Below are 16,917 nucleotides of genomic sequence, written 5' to 3'. Positions count from 1 at the left end.
TATGTGCCACTGTAATTGTATTGTCAACCTTACAAGCTCTAGAATCACCTAGAAGATGGTCCTTCCATCATGCCTTTGGAGGATTATCTTAGCTACATTGACTGACATGGGAAGACTCATCCTAACTGAGGGAAGGACCACTTCTTGAGCTTAGACCCTAGACTGTATGAACTGAAGAAAGCTAATTGAGCACCGCCAGCACTTATCACTTCCTGGACTTGACTGTGGGTGTGCTGTGACCAGCTCCTTCAAATTTCTACCACTTTGACCTCTCTCTTTGATGAACTTTGAACTGTGAGATCAATCCTTTCTCCCTTAAGCTGCTTCTGCCGGGCATTTTACCATAGCAGCAGGAAAAGAAACAAAGGCAGATGCTACCAGCTCTCCCTTGAGATTGATTTTTGTGCCTTCTAGAGGTGTTGATTGCTATCTTCTTACAGTGGACTCTCTTTTGGGGGAATGCCTCCAACCCAACAGGACCTTCCTTGTCCATGGCTATGTCTCTATGGCAGGAGAATCAGATTTTCAAATATCAACAAAAGGCATAGCCTCTTTGCCTCAAAGAGCTCAGGGGGCATCCCAGATCCATAGCTAGCTATAGAAATCCCTGAGGCCTCCATTACCTTGATGGGGAGTGACATCAGGTGACTCATTGGGTAAGAGAGATGCTACACAAGCATGAGGACCTGAGTTCAAATCCCCTGGATCTGCTCACTGTTAGCTGTGGTCTCAATCACCTGTAACATGGCCATGGCAAAGAGGATTCTGTTGAGTCAGAAGCATTCTCCAAGAGAGATTCTACTGAAAGAAGATAGCTATCAACACTCCTAATCCAATCAGCACTAGACGGGAAAGATGCATTCAACAAAATGAATGACCTATGGCTTAGCGTTCACAGACTTGTGCAATCATGAACCACTCAGAATACTTCTATTACACCAAAAAGAAAGTCCCTACCAGTCAGCAGCAATTCTCTCTTCACCTACGTTCTCTAACCCCCAGGCTCACTTGCCATCATTGTCAATTTGTCTGTTCTCAGCTTTTCATGCAAATGAAATCGTATGGTGTGTGGCCTTTCATGATCCTTTTCTTCCACTCAGCATGCAATTATCAAGCATATCCAAGCTGGAACAAGAATTGGTGCTCTGTTTTCCTGGGTGCATAATATTTCATAGTAAAAAGACCCTGATTATTTACCTGCTCATCGATTGATTGGCATGTAAGTGTTTTAACTGTTATTAGTAATCTTGTTATAAACATTCCTTGATATGGATGGGTGTTTTTATATCTCCCAAGTATGTAAGAAGGATAGGTTATTTTGTCAGATGGTAATTCTAAGTTTTTTTTTCTTGGTCTAAGACTTCTATAAAGCATATTTTATCATATTCTTTCCATCACCCAATCCCTCCCAGTTCTTCCTCCCACTCACTCTCTTCACAACCTCACATTTTTTCTCTAGAAAGAAAGAGAGACAGACAGAGAGAGAGAGAGAGAGAGAGAGAGAGAGAGAGAGAGAGATCACAAAAAAACATGGAGTCTGTTTTGTGTTGGTCAAATCCTCCTGAGCCTTGGGCCTGCCTTGGTATGTGGTTGATGTACCCAGTGTCCTGCCATTGGAGAAGATGGATTTCCCATTACCTAACAGGCGTTAATTGCAAATAACTTCTTGATCAGGAATGAGAGTTGTGTCTACCTCCCTTTGTCTGTATTGAGATTTTTGTCTGCTTTGAACCCCTGTAGAGCACGTGCATGGTATTACAGTCTCGGTGATTCCATATGTTTATCAATCCTGTTGTGTCCAGATGACACTGTTTCCTTGGGGTCATCCATCACCTCTGGCCCTTACAACCTTTCTGCCTCCTTTCCACATAGATCTCTGAGTCTTGAGTGGAGTTGAGTGACAAAGAGCCGCCCTCAGGACTGAGTGCTTCTAAACTCCCATTCTCTGCACATCATCCGGCTGTGGGCCTCTGTATTGATCTACTGCAGGAGGGAATAGCTCTGCTGAGGACTAAGCAACGCTCTGATCTACAGGTAACTTTTTGAGGAACTATGTATACATTGGTGCCCCCTTTATAACCCTTCTAAAACTGCATAAAGATTCTAGTGTGCCCGCACCTTTGCCTCTTCATATCATCTGCAAGACTGTTGAAGCCATGCTGGTGGGGGAGGGGAGTCAAGTAAATATCTTGTGGCTTTGAAACTTTCCTGCTGGCCATTCATACTAATTGTACGCCTTTTCTTTTCTTTTTTTTTAAAGATTTATTCACTGGGGGTTGGGGATTTAGCTCAGTGGTAGAGCGCTTGCCTAGCAAGCGCAAGGCCCTGGGTTCGGTCCCCAGCTCCGGGAAAAAAAACAAAAAAACCCAGAAGTTTTGGGGATTTAGCTCAGTGGTAGAGCGCTTGCCTAGCAAGCGCAAGGCCCTGGGTTCGGTCCCCAGCTCCGAAAAAAAGAACCAAAAAAAAAAAGATTTATTCACTTATTATGTATAAGTACACTGTAGCTGTCTTCAGACACACCAGAAGAGGGCATCGGATCTCTTTACAGATGGTTGTGAGCCACCATGTCATTGCTGGGAATTGAACTCAGGACCTCTGGAAGAGCAGTCAGGGCTCTTAACCACTGAGCCATCTCTCCAGCCCAATTGTACTCCTTTTCATGTTCTCTCTCGCTCCCTTCTCCTCCTTTCTTCTCCCCCTCCCTCTTTATTTTCTTGGACAAGGTCTCAAGGAACTCAGTCTAGCCTCAAATTCATCATATATGAAGGAGAGATCTTGAACTTCCGATGCTCCTACCACACATCCCAGGTGTCTGAATTATAGTGGGTGCCACCGCACCTTTTTTATGTGGTGCTGAGGAATAAACTCAGGACTTTGTACATACAAGGCAGGTACTCCATCAACTGATGAGTAGTTCAGAACCACACCCATTTTTCCTTGAGCATGCTCCAAGGCAGTTGTCTTGGCTGTTAGGACACCATGTTGTCTTCCTTTCTAGTTTTCATTTGCAGCTATGCCCGTTCACTTCCTTTTCCTAGCTCATCCTCATTTCTCTAATATCTAAATGTAGATTCCCCCCAACCAGTGACAGTCATCACCTGGCCTGCTGTCTATCCACGTTGTCCCACCACAGATTCATGTCACATTTCAAATGCCTTCATATGCCATTCATATGATGGTGGTGGCTTTCGACACTGTATCTTCAGCCTGTATCTCTCTCTGTTTAGCCAAAAGTGACACTTGAACATCACTGCTTCAGTATCAAAGAGATAAGAGGAAATATCACTCAGACTAACCTAACCCCCTACTGTTTTCAACCAAACCAGCCTCCTTCTCTTCTCACTTCATGGCCATTCACTCAAACTGAAACCCTTGACTCCTCCATTTCTCAGGCTAGAACATGAATGCTTTCTCTGTGGCCTCCGTCTGTCTGGCCACCAGGACATGCAGTATGTGCCACTTGATTAGAAGTACACTGTCACAACAAGCACCCAATAAATGTCTTTAAGAAAATCCTGTTGACGTCCTCCCCGAAATGTTTTTTCTTCTATTCTCCGGTTTACAGACATAGGTAAATGCTACCTTCTCCCTGCTGTTTCCCTGGTTCCTCAGACTTCCCTCCCTGTCAGAGCCATGTGCTCCTTCCTCTGTGCTCCAGGAGCGTATTATGTTTAACCTCTGCCATTGTACTTAAAATATTGCTTTGTGACTTTCACTATCCAATTTTCCCACAAGATAATGAGTTCCTGCAATACACAATCATCACCTTATTATTTCTTTAATAATCCCAGGTGCCTAGCTCATAGTAAAATTAATAAAAGTGTCAAATGAATCACTGAACATACGCTGTCTTCTCTCAGCTCCCTGCCTCTCCTTTCCACTACCCCAAAAAATTAGGTAGCCCCTCTGCTCTAAGTGAATAAGGATATGGGCTCTTTTATGCCTCCACTGCTCCCCAGTCCTCATCCTGTTCTCACATCTGTGGTTAAAGAGCAATTCCTCCTCGCATCACTGTTATTATGGCTCAGTGGGTAAAGAACCTATGGAAAAGCATGAGGACCCAAGTTCAGAGCCCTAGAACCTGCGTGGCAGCATACATCTGTAACCCCAACACTAGGGAGGCAGAGGTGGGTAAGTCCTGGGGACTTGCTGGGCAGTGAATCTCGCTGAACCATCAAATTCTGGGTTCATCGAGAATCCCTGTTTTGAAAACTAAAGACAACAGCTATTGAGAAATATATCTGACATTGACCTCTGAATGACATACATGCACATATGAGAATGTACAACTCACATGCATACATACATAGTACACACGCACAAAAGGCAAGTGTTTTGTGTCCAGTTACATACGGAATCAAATAGCAAAGAGCAGAATGGTGAATGGTGACTGCCAGGGTGAGGCAGATGTGGTCATATGACAGGAAATTTCAGTTTCATGAGACGAGTAGGCTCAGAATAACAATTCTACAACATGGAAGCTACTGATCATGTATGAGGGCATTGATCATTCTAAGAACATAGATGTTACATCTCAGTTCAAGAATTATCAGTTCATCAAGTAATAGATGTGTTGAATTTAACCCTATCACAAAATATGCATTTAGCAAGGCACCAGCCTTCACACCATAAATATAAATATAATTTGTATCTGTAAGTTTAGAATACTAATAGTTTTTATTTTAAAAAATAAAGAAATATATATTTAAATGGGAGGTAAATTCTAAGGCAATAACAAGGCAGGGTTCATTTGACACAAGGGTCATTTAAGACATACATAATGGAATGGGGGGGCTGTTAACACACTTAACCAACTTGTTTGCCTTATTGGTTCGTTCCAAATAGCCCTGGACTAGGAAATGTGGATCTAATGTTTACCCAACTCATTCAACTATTCAATAGCTCACTTAACCTGGGTCCAGGTTTCCTTACCTAAACAATAGCGATGTAAACATCCACCTCCTTGTCTCATAAGGGGCCAGATCTTATGTTGAGAGACTATGCCATGACACCAAAAAGTAAAAATGCTAATAACCATCAATTATGATAATCCTGGCAGATTTCGCACATCTCTTCTTTCCATTAAAATAACCCTAAGTGTGGTAATTCAAAAAAGTACAACCCTCACAGATTCAGGTGCGTAGGTCATGTTGGAGGAATGTGTCACTAAGGGGGCAGACTTGGAGGTCGGCTATGCTCAAGCTATGTCCAGTGTGACACAAAACCTCTCCTTGCTACCTGTGGATCAAGATGTAGAAGTCTCAGCTCCATCTCCAGCACCATGTCAGCCTGCACACTGCCATGCTTTCCGCCATGATGATAATGGGCTAAACCACCGAAACTGTGAGTCAGCCTCAATTAAATGTTTTCTTCATATTAGTAGCCATGGCCTTGATCTCTCTTCACAGCAATAAAACTCTAAATAAGACACTAGGAATCACTAAACAGAGCTAGACCTACCCTGCCCCTTCACCTGTCATTCCCTTCTTTCTCCCGCTTCCACACAGTTTCCAAAAGCTCTCTGTTCCTTCTTATGCCACAGTCTTTTTAATTCTGACTGGGGGCTACAAAAGTCCAATAACTGAGTGACCTAGTTTGCTCTCTGCTGCTGTGACCACAAGCAACTTCATGGAGAAAGGGGTTTATTTGGCTTACATGTCTTGATCACTGGAAATCATTGAGGAAAATCAGGGCAAGAGCTGAAACAGAGGTCAGAGAGAAACACTACTTACTGGCTCGCTCCTCATGATTTGCTCAGTTCGATTTTTCAGATAACCCAGACCACCTGGGGTGACACTGCCCATTGTGCTCTGGGTCCTCTCACAACAATTACTAATCAAGAAAATGACCCCCATGGACTTGCCTACTAGCTGATATTTTAGAGGTATTTTCTCATTTGAGGTTCCCTCTTCCTATGACCCTATATTGTGTCAAGTTGATACTAAAACTAACCAGTACACTGAATAACCAGCAAATATACCTGGAAAGGCATCAATGTGTTTGCTTGCATGCAAAAGATATGCCATGATAGTAGACAAGAAATCACATTAGATATGTTAACTGACAACAGTAGCCATCCTAGGGCTAACAGCAGGTACTGTTGGTCTAATAAACATTATGTCTACACTGTATATGTTCAGAGCCTTAGTACTGTGAGAAGTATCTTCAGACCAGCCTATACTACACAATGAAATCCTTATCCCCTCCAAAAAAAGTACATAACTAAGAGAGCGCTGCCTTGATTGACCTTGGAAGATTTTTTAAAAAAGCCATCATGTCAAGCTTCAGTATAATCTGAAACATCACAAATCTAATTCAGAATAATAAGAATTAATGAGTGGGGCTGCATGAAAGTATGAAGCTTCTGCACAGCAAAGGAAACAATAAGAAGAAAGCCTACAGAGTGGGAGAAAAATCCCTGCCAACTCTACATCTGATAGGGCACAGCTATCCAGAGTATAGAAAGAACTCACAAAATTAAGCATCAGAAGAACAAATAATCTAACCAATGAACAAGCCAATGTACAAAATAAACACACTTCAGGAGAAAAAGTACAAATGGGCCTTTGTTCCAATTTGCTTCTCTTTTGAAATTAAACACCATGACCATGGGTGGCTTACGGAGGGAAGGTTTTCTTTCACATTCTTGCTTGTAGTCCACCAATCAGGGAAGTCAGGGCAGGAGCTCAAGGCAGAAACATGAAGGAATGTTGACTACCTGCTTGCTTCTTCTGATTTAATCAGTTGCTTTTCTGCTACAGTCCAGGTGTATCTGCCTAGGTATGGCTCCGCCCACAGTGGGCTAAGCCTTCCATATCAATCAGCCGTTATGAAAATGCCTCACAGACATACCTACAGGCCAATCTGGTGGAGGCTTTCCCTCAGCTGAGGTTCCTTCTTCCCAGATGACTCTAGTTTAGGTCAGTTGCCCAAAACTAACCACCACAACAATAAATGCATGAAGATGTTGAACACCCATCAGAGAAATAAAATTAAGACAATATTAGGCATTCATCTTATCCCCAGCAGGATACCATAACGGGCCACTGAGTTGGCTCAGCAGGTAAAAAGCACTAGCCAGCTAGCCTGATGATGACTTGAGTTCAATCACTGGGGCTCACATGGTGAAAGGAGAGAAACAACTGCTCATGGGTTGTCCTCAGACCTCCACAAGGATATCATGACATATCCATGTACAAATAGATAAACAGTAAAAATTTAAACACAAGAAACAGAAATGGACAAGAACGCAGGACAAACAGGAACTCCTACACGGTGTCTTCCACTGTGGAAACTGGCATGGAGGATCCTTAAGCAACTAAAACTAGAGCTAGCTCATGAACCGCCTGCACTTGGAAGATAACCAAAGATCCCTGCAGACACATGCTTATTACAGCAACATTCATTAGAGCCTAGCTGTCCATCAACAGGCAAGTGCATTAAGAAAATGTGGCACATATACACAGACATTAAGAACAAAATTATGTCATTTGCAAGGAAATGAATGGAACTGGAACCTGTCATATTAAGCAAAATAAGCCAGGGTCAGAGGCACCTATTACATATTTTCTCTCAAATGTGGGCTGGAAAGGTAGGAAGGGAGATACTAGGAAAGGAATGGACCAGGGAGAGAGAATGGAGAATAGGAGTGGATATTAGGGAGCATAATGTGTGTTGTATATTGTGTGTATGTATATATAAATGTATGATGTTATAATAAAAACCTACTAATTCATAAAACTAATGAGCACATAAAAATAAATCATTAATGAACAAATTGATTCAGTTTCTTCAAATGAAGTTTTACGGGTTGCGTAACCCTCTAATCCCAGCCGAGGAAGACCAAGAATGATTCCGGAGGAGGCTGAAGTACTTATAGAACCTTTAAAATGAGAGCATTATGGGGGCTTTGTCAGCATGCACGGGATTATGATGTGCCACTTGATATGAAAAGGCATCTCCTTACTCTAAGATCAAGAGCCGTTTCTGAAGCTTCCTCTTGCTCAACACTGGGAAAGAATTTGCCAGCTCAGAAGAGATCGCTTGATACAGTGTGTGAATCTAGTCCTACAAGAACCAGGGAGCAGAATCACAGGGTAACATTAAAATGTCCAGGGGGTCAGCTGGCTTTGAACCTGAGTGCATTCGGTGTGAGGGAGCCCCATGCACTGCTAGGTCTTTGAACAACAGGAGGACAGTGGTGTGTGTAACATCTCATGAGGCATGCCAAGTACATGTCTCGGCACCATCCAACATGCCTTCCTTTGCATCACCACTAATGGAACATCAACCCCTGCCTGGGGTTGAGATGGAGGAAAACAGGATCCAAAGGATCCTTTCTGCTCTGTGTTTAATGCAAGCAAGGCAAATGACTGTAGAAAATACAGGGGGTTGGGGATTTAGCTCAGTGCTAGAGCACTTGCCTAGCAATCACAAGGCCCTGGGTTCGGTCCCCAGCTCCGAAAAAAAGAAAAAAAAAAGAAAATACAGGAGGTTCAGTGGGGAGTGGAGTGGTAGAGACAGGGAATCCCCAGAGCGAGCTAGTGACTAGCCAAGCCTGCAAGCTCTGGTTCAAATAAGAGAACCTGCCTCGAAATATAAGGTAGAAAACAATTAAGAATGCTTTAATTTCCACAGGCATGCATGCACACATGTGCCCCCCCCCCCACACACACACGAATACAACTGGGGTAATGGGTTATATAGAGTTCATTCTTTTTTTCCTTACTGATGTCAATGTTTGACATTTCCTAGAATGAGACACTAAAAAGCAATAGGCAGCTTCTCTGCTTCTTTAAGCTTCCGGGAACAGAGAACATTTTCCTCCACCTATTTCCACCACTTCCTATTGTTCAGCCGGAAACACAAGTGTGGATAGAAACTCAGTGACTAAACTCCAGTCAGATGGAATCTGCTAGAGGCGGAACTTTCCCAGGACGGAGCAGCAGGGTGCCAGGCACCTGAAGGGATACAGTGACACTCAGAAGGGGACATGGGAGAGGAGGGGACATGGGAAAGGAGGGTGGGAGCCTTTGGAAGCTATTGTACTGACTCTGGGATTTGGCCATGTCTCCCTCACAGGTGTTCTTGCGGGTAGCTCTGGGTCGTTGAGTTTCCTCCCTTCTCCCATGAGCTCCCACTGCTGCCCCATCCCGGATACAATTATCATGGGCTTCAGAGACAAAGTCTCTCACTGGCTTTTGACCCCTGCCCCCTTAATAATATTAGACCATAAAGTTGCTTAGCACGGGAACAGTTGCCATGACGACGACATCCATATCTCTGTACAAGTGCCAGAGCTGAGACCTGGGGGCTCGGGCACATGGCAAAAGGACAGCTTGTGAGGAACAATGGAGGGAGAGACTGCAGATTCTTTTCATGCCTAATTACCCATAAGCACATGGCACAATGGCTTATTTAACTCTGCCTTGGCTCAGAACGGAGGCAGGTCCCTGTTCCAGTTGGAAAGGATTCCCACCCTGGCCATGGAGGGGCGGGAGAGAAAGGACCAGGAATTGCAGAGACCTCTTCCGAATTATTTCGCATTTGGCCATCTTTCCTCAGAAGGCAGTTATTCCAAGAGAGGAGGATCGTTCCACTTCAAAGATAGCTGCTGAAGGATGAACTCTGATAACTGATGTTAGGAACCATTGCTTCCCAGGCATAGCTGGGCAGTAGAACGCAGCATAGGGTCCATGCTCAGAACTGACTGAGCCAATCGAAGGGTAGGATGGCTTTTGAACACCTTAGGATGTAGAAAGTGACTGTTCTAACTTCCTATTCACTTGACAGGAATAGAATTTAGACCTCTACACACACACACACACACACACACACACACACACACACACACACTAGAATTTTGCAGATTGGGCAGGGGGTGCTGACAGGAGAGATAGAATGGCAATAGGAACAAAGAAGGGTGCCTACTTGCATCAGGGGGCTGGGCTATCTCTCTACACAAAGAGCTCACAAAAACCTCCAACTCATTAAAGATAGAAGGAGAGAAAACAAGACTACATCCTTAGAGGAATTAGAACGATGTATGATTTTCTCAGATGTATGCCTGAGGCTCTTTGTTGGATTCCCGATCATCATAGCCTAATGAATAGGCAAGAAATGCGGGGGAAATGTTCTGTGCTTTTACTGATTACCAACGCAGCACCCAAGTCAATCCAGATAACTTTGCTTTAAACACTGATTGGGTCTCTGCTCCAGTCTGACCTGGCTCATTTTCTCCTCTAGGTGATTTACTGTTCATCCTCTCAGTCAAATAACCCTGGACAAAGAGGTCAAAGGCTTTCCTTCTCTCTTTCCTGGCTCAGTAAAGTCCAGTGTGTCTCACTGTGCTCTCTGAATATCTCTTCCGTATCATTAAGTGCACTGGGATATAAGATGTCAGAGCTATCTTCCCAAGCTGTCCAGAGCACACTCTGCAATTATGGAAAGAAAAATGTATTTGTTAAGGTGGCATTGGCATGTTTGAGAATCTCTATAGATCTATCATGGGAAGTACAACCATAATATTATGTATGTGATATATATGTATGTATATATGTATGCATATGATGTGTATACATATGTATATGATGCATATATGATGCATATGTATATGATATATATGCTTATGTATGAGAGTGTGTACATGTATGTGAATGCATGTTCATATATGCAATCATATAATTTTGTAGTGACTTCCAAATAACTAAGCCTTGGCTCTAAGGCAGGGCTCATGTGGATTTTATGTGCAGCCATGGAAAAAGGAAAGTCCAAAAGGAAGCAGACCCCAAAAAGATGACCCTTGAGGACCTTGAGGCACCCTTGAGGCCCAATTCTGCTCTTTCTGTAACCATGGGAAGTCTATGATGTGAAAATGGACCATGATCAAAATGCCAGAGTTATCTCCTGTACACTGTGCAGATCTATTAGAATAACACCTGACTCCTCAATGGAGATTCTAAGAGCCAGAAGTTTCTGAACAGGTGTTCTAGGACTCTAAGAGACCTCAAATGCCAATCCAGACTACTATCTAGCAAAGGATTCAATCACAATAGTTGGAGAAATTAAGGCATTCCATGATTAAAAAATAAATAAAAGCAATATCTATCTACAAATCTAGCCATGCAGAAGGCACTAGAAGGAAAAATCCAACCTAAATAGGTTAACTACACCCAATAAAACACAAGAAATATATAATCCCTACCAGAAAAATCTAAAGGAGAAAACACACAGAGAGAGAGAGAGAGAGAGAGAGAGAGAGAGAGAGAGAACCACCACTACCACAACAACAACAACAACAATAACAACAATAACAAACAGGAAACAACAAAGACAGCTCATTGGTATCTCCCAACAATAATGTTCTCAATCCTCCAATAAAAAGATACAGACTAACAGAAAGGACAGGAAAAGTGAATCCATCCTTCTGTTGCATCCAAGAAACACACCCTAACATCAAGGACAGCCATCATCTCAGGGTGAAATAATGGAACAATATATTGTAAGCATATTAATCTAAGAAGAAAGCTGGTGTAGTCATTTTAATATCTGACAAAATAGACTCCAAACCAAAACTAATTAGAAGAGATAGGATGTATGCATATGATAACACCAGATACTCATTAAAGGAAAAATCCACCAAAATGACATTGTAATTTTTAAGATCTATGCAGCATACGCAAGGGCACCCAAGTTCATAAGAGAAACACTACTACAGCTCAAATCACATATAGACCTTCATACGCTGATAATGGGAGACCTCAGTACACCATCCTTGCCAATAGACAGATCATTCAGACAAAAACAAAACAGAGAAACACTGGAGTTAACTGGTTATAAAGCAAATGAACTTAGATATTTATATAGAACATTTCACCCAAACACAAAAGAATACACCTACCTTCTGTACCTCATGGAACTTTTCAGAAATGACCACAAACCCAGACAGAGAGCAAGTCTCGACAGATACAAGAAAATGAAATAACACCCTGTATCCTATCTGGCCACCAAGGATTAAAGCTGGACATCAGAAACAACTGAAAGAATACGAATGCATGGAAATTCACTAATGAATGAGAAATAGGTCGAGAAAGAAATTAAAGAGTTTTTATAATTGAATGAAGATGAATAAACAACACACCCAAACTTATGGGAAACAGTGAGGAAAGTTCATAGCTCTAAGTATCTACACTGAGAGGAGAGAGAGAGAGAGAGAGAGAGAGAGAGAGAGAGAGAGAGAGATCGCATATAAGTACTTACCAGCACACCTGAAAAATAATTTATACCCAAAGGAAGTAGGTGGCAAGAAATAACTCAGGGCTGAAATCAATAAAATTGAAACAGCAGCAACAACAAAAACTTTCCAAGAATCAATGAAACAAAGAGTTGGTTCTTTGAGAAAATCAATAGAGTTGACAAGCCCTTACCTAAGTTTAACTAAAAGTGCAAGAGAGAAGATCCAAATGAACACAATTAGAGTTGAAAAGGGAGATATAAACAGACACAGAAAATTCAGGGAATCATAAGGAAATACTTTAAAGCCTGTAACCTACAAAATTGGAAAATATAAAAGAAATTGACAATTTTCTCAATATATACTACTTGCCAAAGTTAAACCAAGATCAGATTAGCAATTTAAACAGACCTAGAACCCCTAGTGAAATAAAAGCAGTCATTAAGTCTGACAACCAAAACAAACAAACAGGGGCAGATAATTTTAGTGCGAAATTCTAATAGACTTTCAAAGAAGAGTTAATGCTAATGCTCCTCAAACTATTCCACAATATGGAAAGAGAAGGAACACCACCCGATTCACTTAAAGAGGCTGCAGTTATCCTGAAACCCAAACCACATAAAGACTCAACAAAGAGAATCATAGACCAATTTCCAATGCAAAAAATGATCAACAAAACTTGCAAACTGAATCCAAGAACACATAAGAAAGGTCATCCACCATTATCAAGTAGGTTTCATCACAGAGATGCAGGGATGGTTCAATATAAAAAAAAATCATTAAATATAATGCACCAAATAAACAAACTGAAAGAAAAAACATATGACCATCTCATTAGATGCAGAAAAAGCCTAGGACAATACTGGAAAAAAAAGTTTTGAAGAGATTAAAGATACAAGGGGCATACCTCAGCATAATAAAGGCAATTTACAACAAACCCATAGCCAACATTAACCTAAACAGGGAAAAACTCAAAGTAATTCCACTAAAATCAGGCATAAGACAAGGTTGTCCACTCTTTCCATATTTATTCAATATAGTACTTGAAGCCTTGGCTAGAGCAATAAGACAACTGAAGATCAGGGAAACCAAAGTGCAAAGGAAGAGGTCAAAGTATCTTTATTTGTGGAAGATGTGATAGTACACATAAATGACCCTAAAAATTCCACCAGACAACTCCTGCAAGAGATAAAAACACTTTTTAGCAAAGTAGCTGGATATCAAATGAACTCACAAAATTCAGTAGCCCTCCTATATACAAATATCAAACGGACTGAGAAGATAATCAGAGATCCCACCTTTCCCAATAATGTCAAATAATATCAAATATCTTGGGATGACCAAGCAAGTTACCCGTATGATAAAACTTTAAGACATTGAGAAATTGAAGAAGATCTCAGAAGATGGAAAGATCTCCCATGCTCATGGATTGGTAGGATTAATACAGTAAAAATGACCCTCTTACCAAAACCAAGCTACAGGTTGAAGGAATTCCCACCGAAATCCCAACACAACTATACACAAAACAAAGCAGAGTTACTAAAACAATCCTGAATAATAATAATAATAATAATAATGATAACAACAACAACTGCTGGAGCTATTCTCATCCCTGGCTTTAAATTGTGCTACTGAACTACATTAATAAAATTACGTGGTATTGGCACAAAAACAGATACATCAATCAATGGAATCTAATTGAAGACTCAGACATAAATCTACATACTTATGGACACCTGATTTTTGATGAAGAAACCATGAGTGTCCCCTGGGAAAAAGACAGCCTCTTCAACAAATGGTGTTGGTCAATCTGGATGGCTACATGCAGACAAATTCAAATGGATCCATAGTTATCACCCTGAATAGAACTCAGCTCCAAATGGATCAAATACCTCAACATAAAATCCAGTACACTGAACCCGAAAGAAGAGAAAGTGGGGAGTAGCCTTGAACTCACCAGCACAGACAAAGACTTTCGGAGTAGAACACGATTAGCATAGACACTAAGATCCACAATTAATAAATAGGACTTCATAAAACCGAAAAGTTTCTGTAAGGGAAAGGACACCATCAATAGGACAAAACAAAATGGCAGCCTACTGAATGGGAAAAGATTGTTAGAATACATACCTATGTGAAGGTGATCTTGACAAATAGTGGGGAGACAGAGCCCCAACTGTCTATCTCTTGTCACCAAATGAACTTTCCACTATCAGAAACGGGTTACATCTGATTCAATTGTCGGTCAAAGGGGTCCCATGGGAATCCCCAAACAACCCAGGCTGTTGCCAAGACTACAGGATGCTCTCGACAAACTGACAGCAAGGCCTCATTGCAGAAGACAACACCTACAGAACTCACGGAACACGGAGAAGTCGAGCAGGTACCTGACTCCTGGAAGGGAATTCTGCTGGCAGGTTGCTACCTACAGGAAAGCATGGGCAGGTAGCTCAGCAGTTTTACCCTCCATCGTGCAGATGAAAGATGGAGGGCAGGAACTGCTGCTGCACTCTTAGTGGCAAATTAACCTGGTTGCAATGAAAATTGCAGGTGCTTGTTTCATGCAGAAGGGACTCCGAGGAATCCTGTGGATTCCAGGGTTCCCCCCAAGACTTTCCTCACCTCTGTGCCCAATGCTAAAAGCAAGTGAGCAGTTGTAGCCTCCATAGGTGGGGCAAGGCAGTTGACACTGAAAATCCTCAGGGGTGGAAATCTAGTTCGTCCCATTAAACAGGGAACTTAGTTGCATCTTCCCGGCCCCGTCTGGTCCTGCAACAGTAGTGCACCATTTGTGTCTACCTTCCTCCCTCCCTCTCCCCTTGCATGAGGTTCACTATTAAGTTATATTCGTGCATATAACAGGATGTAGGAGAAGTGCTCCCAGAAGGGAAGGAAGAACTACAGGGGATGGAGAAGAGACAAAGGAATGAGGATTAAGGCTGCTTGGGACCAGAGGCAGCTTGTTTGCATAACCTCTCTATAAGTTATACCACAAACAGATGCTAGTCATCATCCTTAAGTGATCTTCTGATTGGTTAGAGTCATTTCTTTCCTATTAGAAGAGGAGTGAAGGCATATTGTTCTGATAAAAATGGAGCAATCCTATTAGAGAGGTAGACATGGACGGTGTAAAGATTATTACGCTACCGGATGGGGCTGGGGAGATGGCTTAGTGACTAAAGCGTCTACTGAGCTACCATGAGGAGCTGAGCTCAGAACCCCAGCACCTGTATAAAAGCCTGGTGCAGTTGCCCACATTTGTAACCACAGTGCTAGGGGTGTGGAAAGAGGCAGATGGCCTGGGTTCACTGCTCTGCCAATCTGGCTAAAATGGTGAATTCTGGAATTACTGGGTGTCCTGTTTATAATAATAATATTAATAATAATAATAACAATAATAATAACAATAACATGGAAAGTGGTAAAGACAACCAAACATTGGCCTCTAGCCCCCACAAGCACACACACATATGCACTCAAACATCATATACATGTACATGCATATAACACTACTTATAACACTACTTATTTTTGTCCCATATCAGATACTTAATAACACTACTTATTTTTGTCCCATATCAGATACTCAAGACACCATCATGTGGTTATGGGGATGCCTGGGCTTGTACACCATGGCACTGTAGCTGTTTATGGGCTTCTACTCTGGCTGGAAGGTGCTCGCTCGGTGAGAAGAGTTCACGTTATCGTGTCTGTCCTTCTGTGGAGGCACCACTGTCTTCCCACTAAAGCTGAACCCCTTTCTTCAGCTTATTGAACAGTTTAAAGACAGTATAGAGAGATTAATATGTGTAAATGGGGTAAAGAGTTGAAGAGGGCAGAGGTCAATCATGAAGGTCAGGCTCACCTGGGAAGGAGTAAAAGGAAAGCTCTTTAGAGAATTCAGGAATGATGAAGGTCTCCTGACAACTCTAATTGAGACAGTTCGAAGAAGCAGCATTGAGTCAGAAATGCAAACTCCCATCTTCCCTTCAACAGCCAAGAGGATTGAGAAGAATTAAGAGTATGGAGAAAGGAGTTAGAAGGGATGTTTATCCAGGTGCATGAAAGACCCTGTGGTGGGAGAACACTATTCTCTAGAGTAGTATCAGGTCTATCAACCTCACGAAAAGCAACAAATTTCCTCCACTCTGGTTGATACGTTTGTAAAATGTGTGCCACTGGAAAGATCTAGAAATTACTTTACCAGAGCACTTAGAGTGTGTTCTATAGAATATCTGTCCTGAAAATGTGAAACAAATGTTTTTGCAACTAAAACATTCGATCATTCTATGATTGAATAAGCTTGGGAAGTTTTAGATGATAGTTGTGTCCCTTAGGAATCTGGTCTTTGTCATTTGTATTATTTGACAATGGGAGAATTAAACACACACACATACACACACACACACACACACACAAATACAATTAAAATTAAGAACATGAATGATGTTTCTTATTTAGTTTTTAAACTGGAAGAGAATGCAATCATTTCTTTTCAAAATAAGTAGTAATCATAAAATATTATTTTAGACAATAAAAAGAAATATAAATTGTTCTTCTACATTCATCTTTTTTTTTTTTGGTTCTTTTTTTCGGAGCTGGGGACCGAACCCAGGGCCTTGCGCTTCCTAGGTAAGCGCTCTACCACTGAGCTAAATCCCCAGCCCCTACATTCATCTTTAATG

At 41.7% G+C, this 16,917-nt stretch overlaps 1 long non-coding RNA gene across 4 annotated transcripts in view; it reads left to right on the top strand.

The window, feature by feature from the left end:
• LOC120094124 (uncharacterized) overlaps positions 1-16,917 on the top strand; it is a 33,215-nt gene that overhangs the window by 9,943 nt on the left and 6,355 nt on the right. For 2 of the 4 annotated variants that reach the window (XR_015627201.1, XR_015627198.1), the window contains exon 2: positions 1,873-2,034. This is a non-coding gene — a long non-coding RNA (uncharacterized LOC120094124). Of the gene's footprint in view, positions 1-1,039; positions 1,220-1,872; positions 2,035-16,917 lie in introns of all 4 variants that reach the window. The other 2 variants (XR_015627197.1, XR_015627200.1) reach the window with 2 other exon arrangements.

This window comes from Rattus norvegicus, chromosome 8, assembly GCF_021556685.1.
Source record: "Rattus norvegicus strain SHRSP/BbbUtx chromosome 8, alternate assembly SHRSP_T2T, whole genome shotgun sequence".
Classification (NCBI taxonomy): Eukaryota; Metazoa; Chordata; class Mammalia; order Rodentia; family Muridae; genus Rattus; species Rattus norvegicus.
Note: the sequence above shows the minus strand (reverse complement) of the source record. Positions and strands in the feature narration are given on the sequence as shown.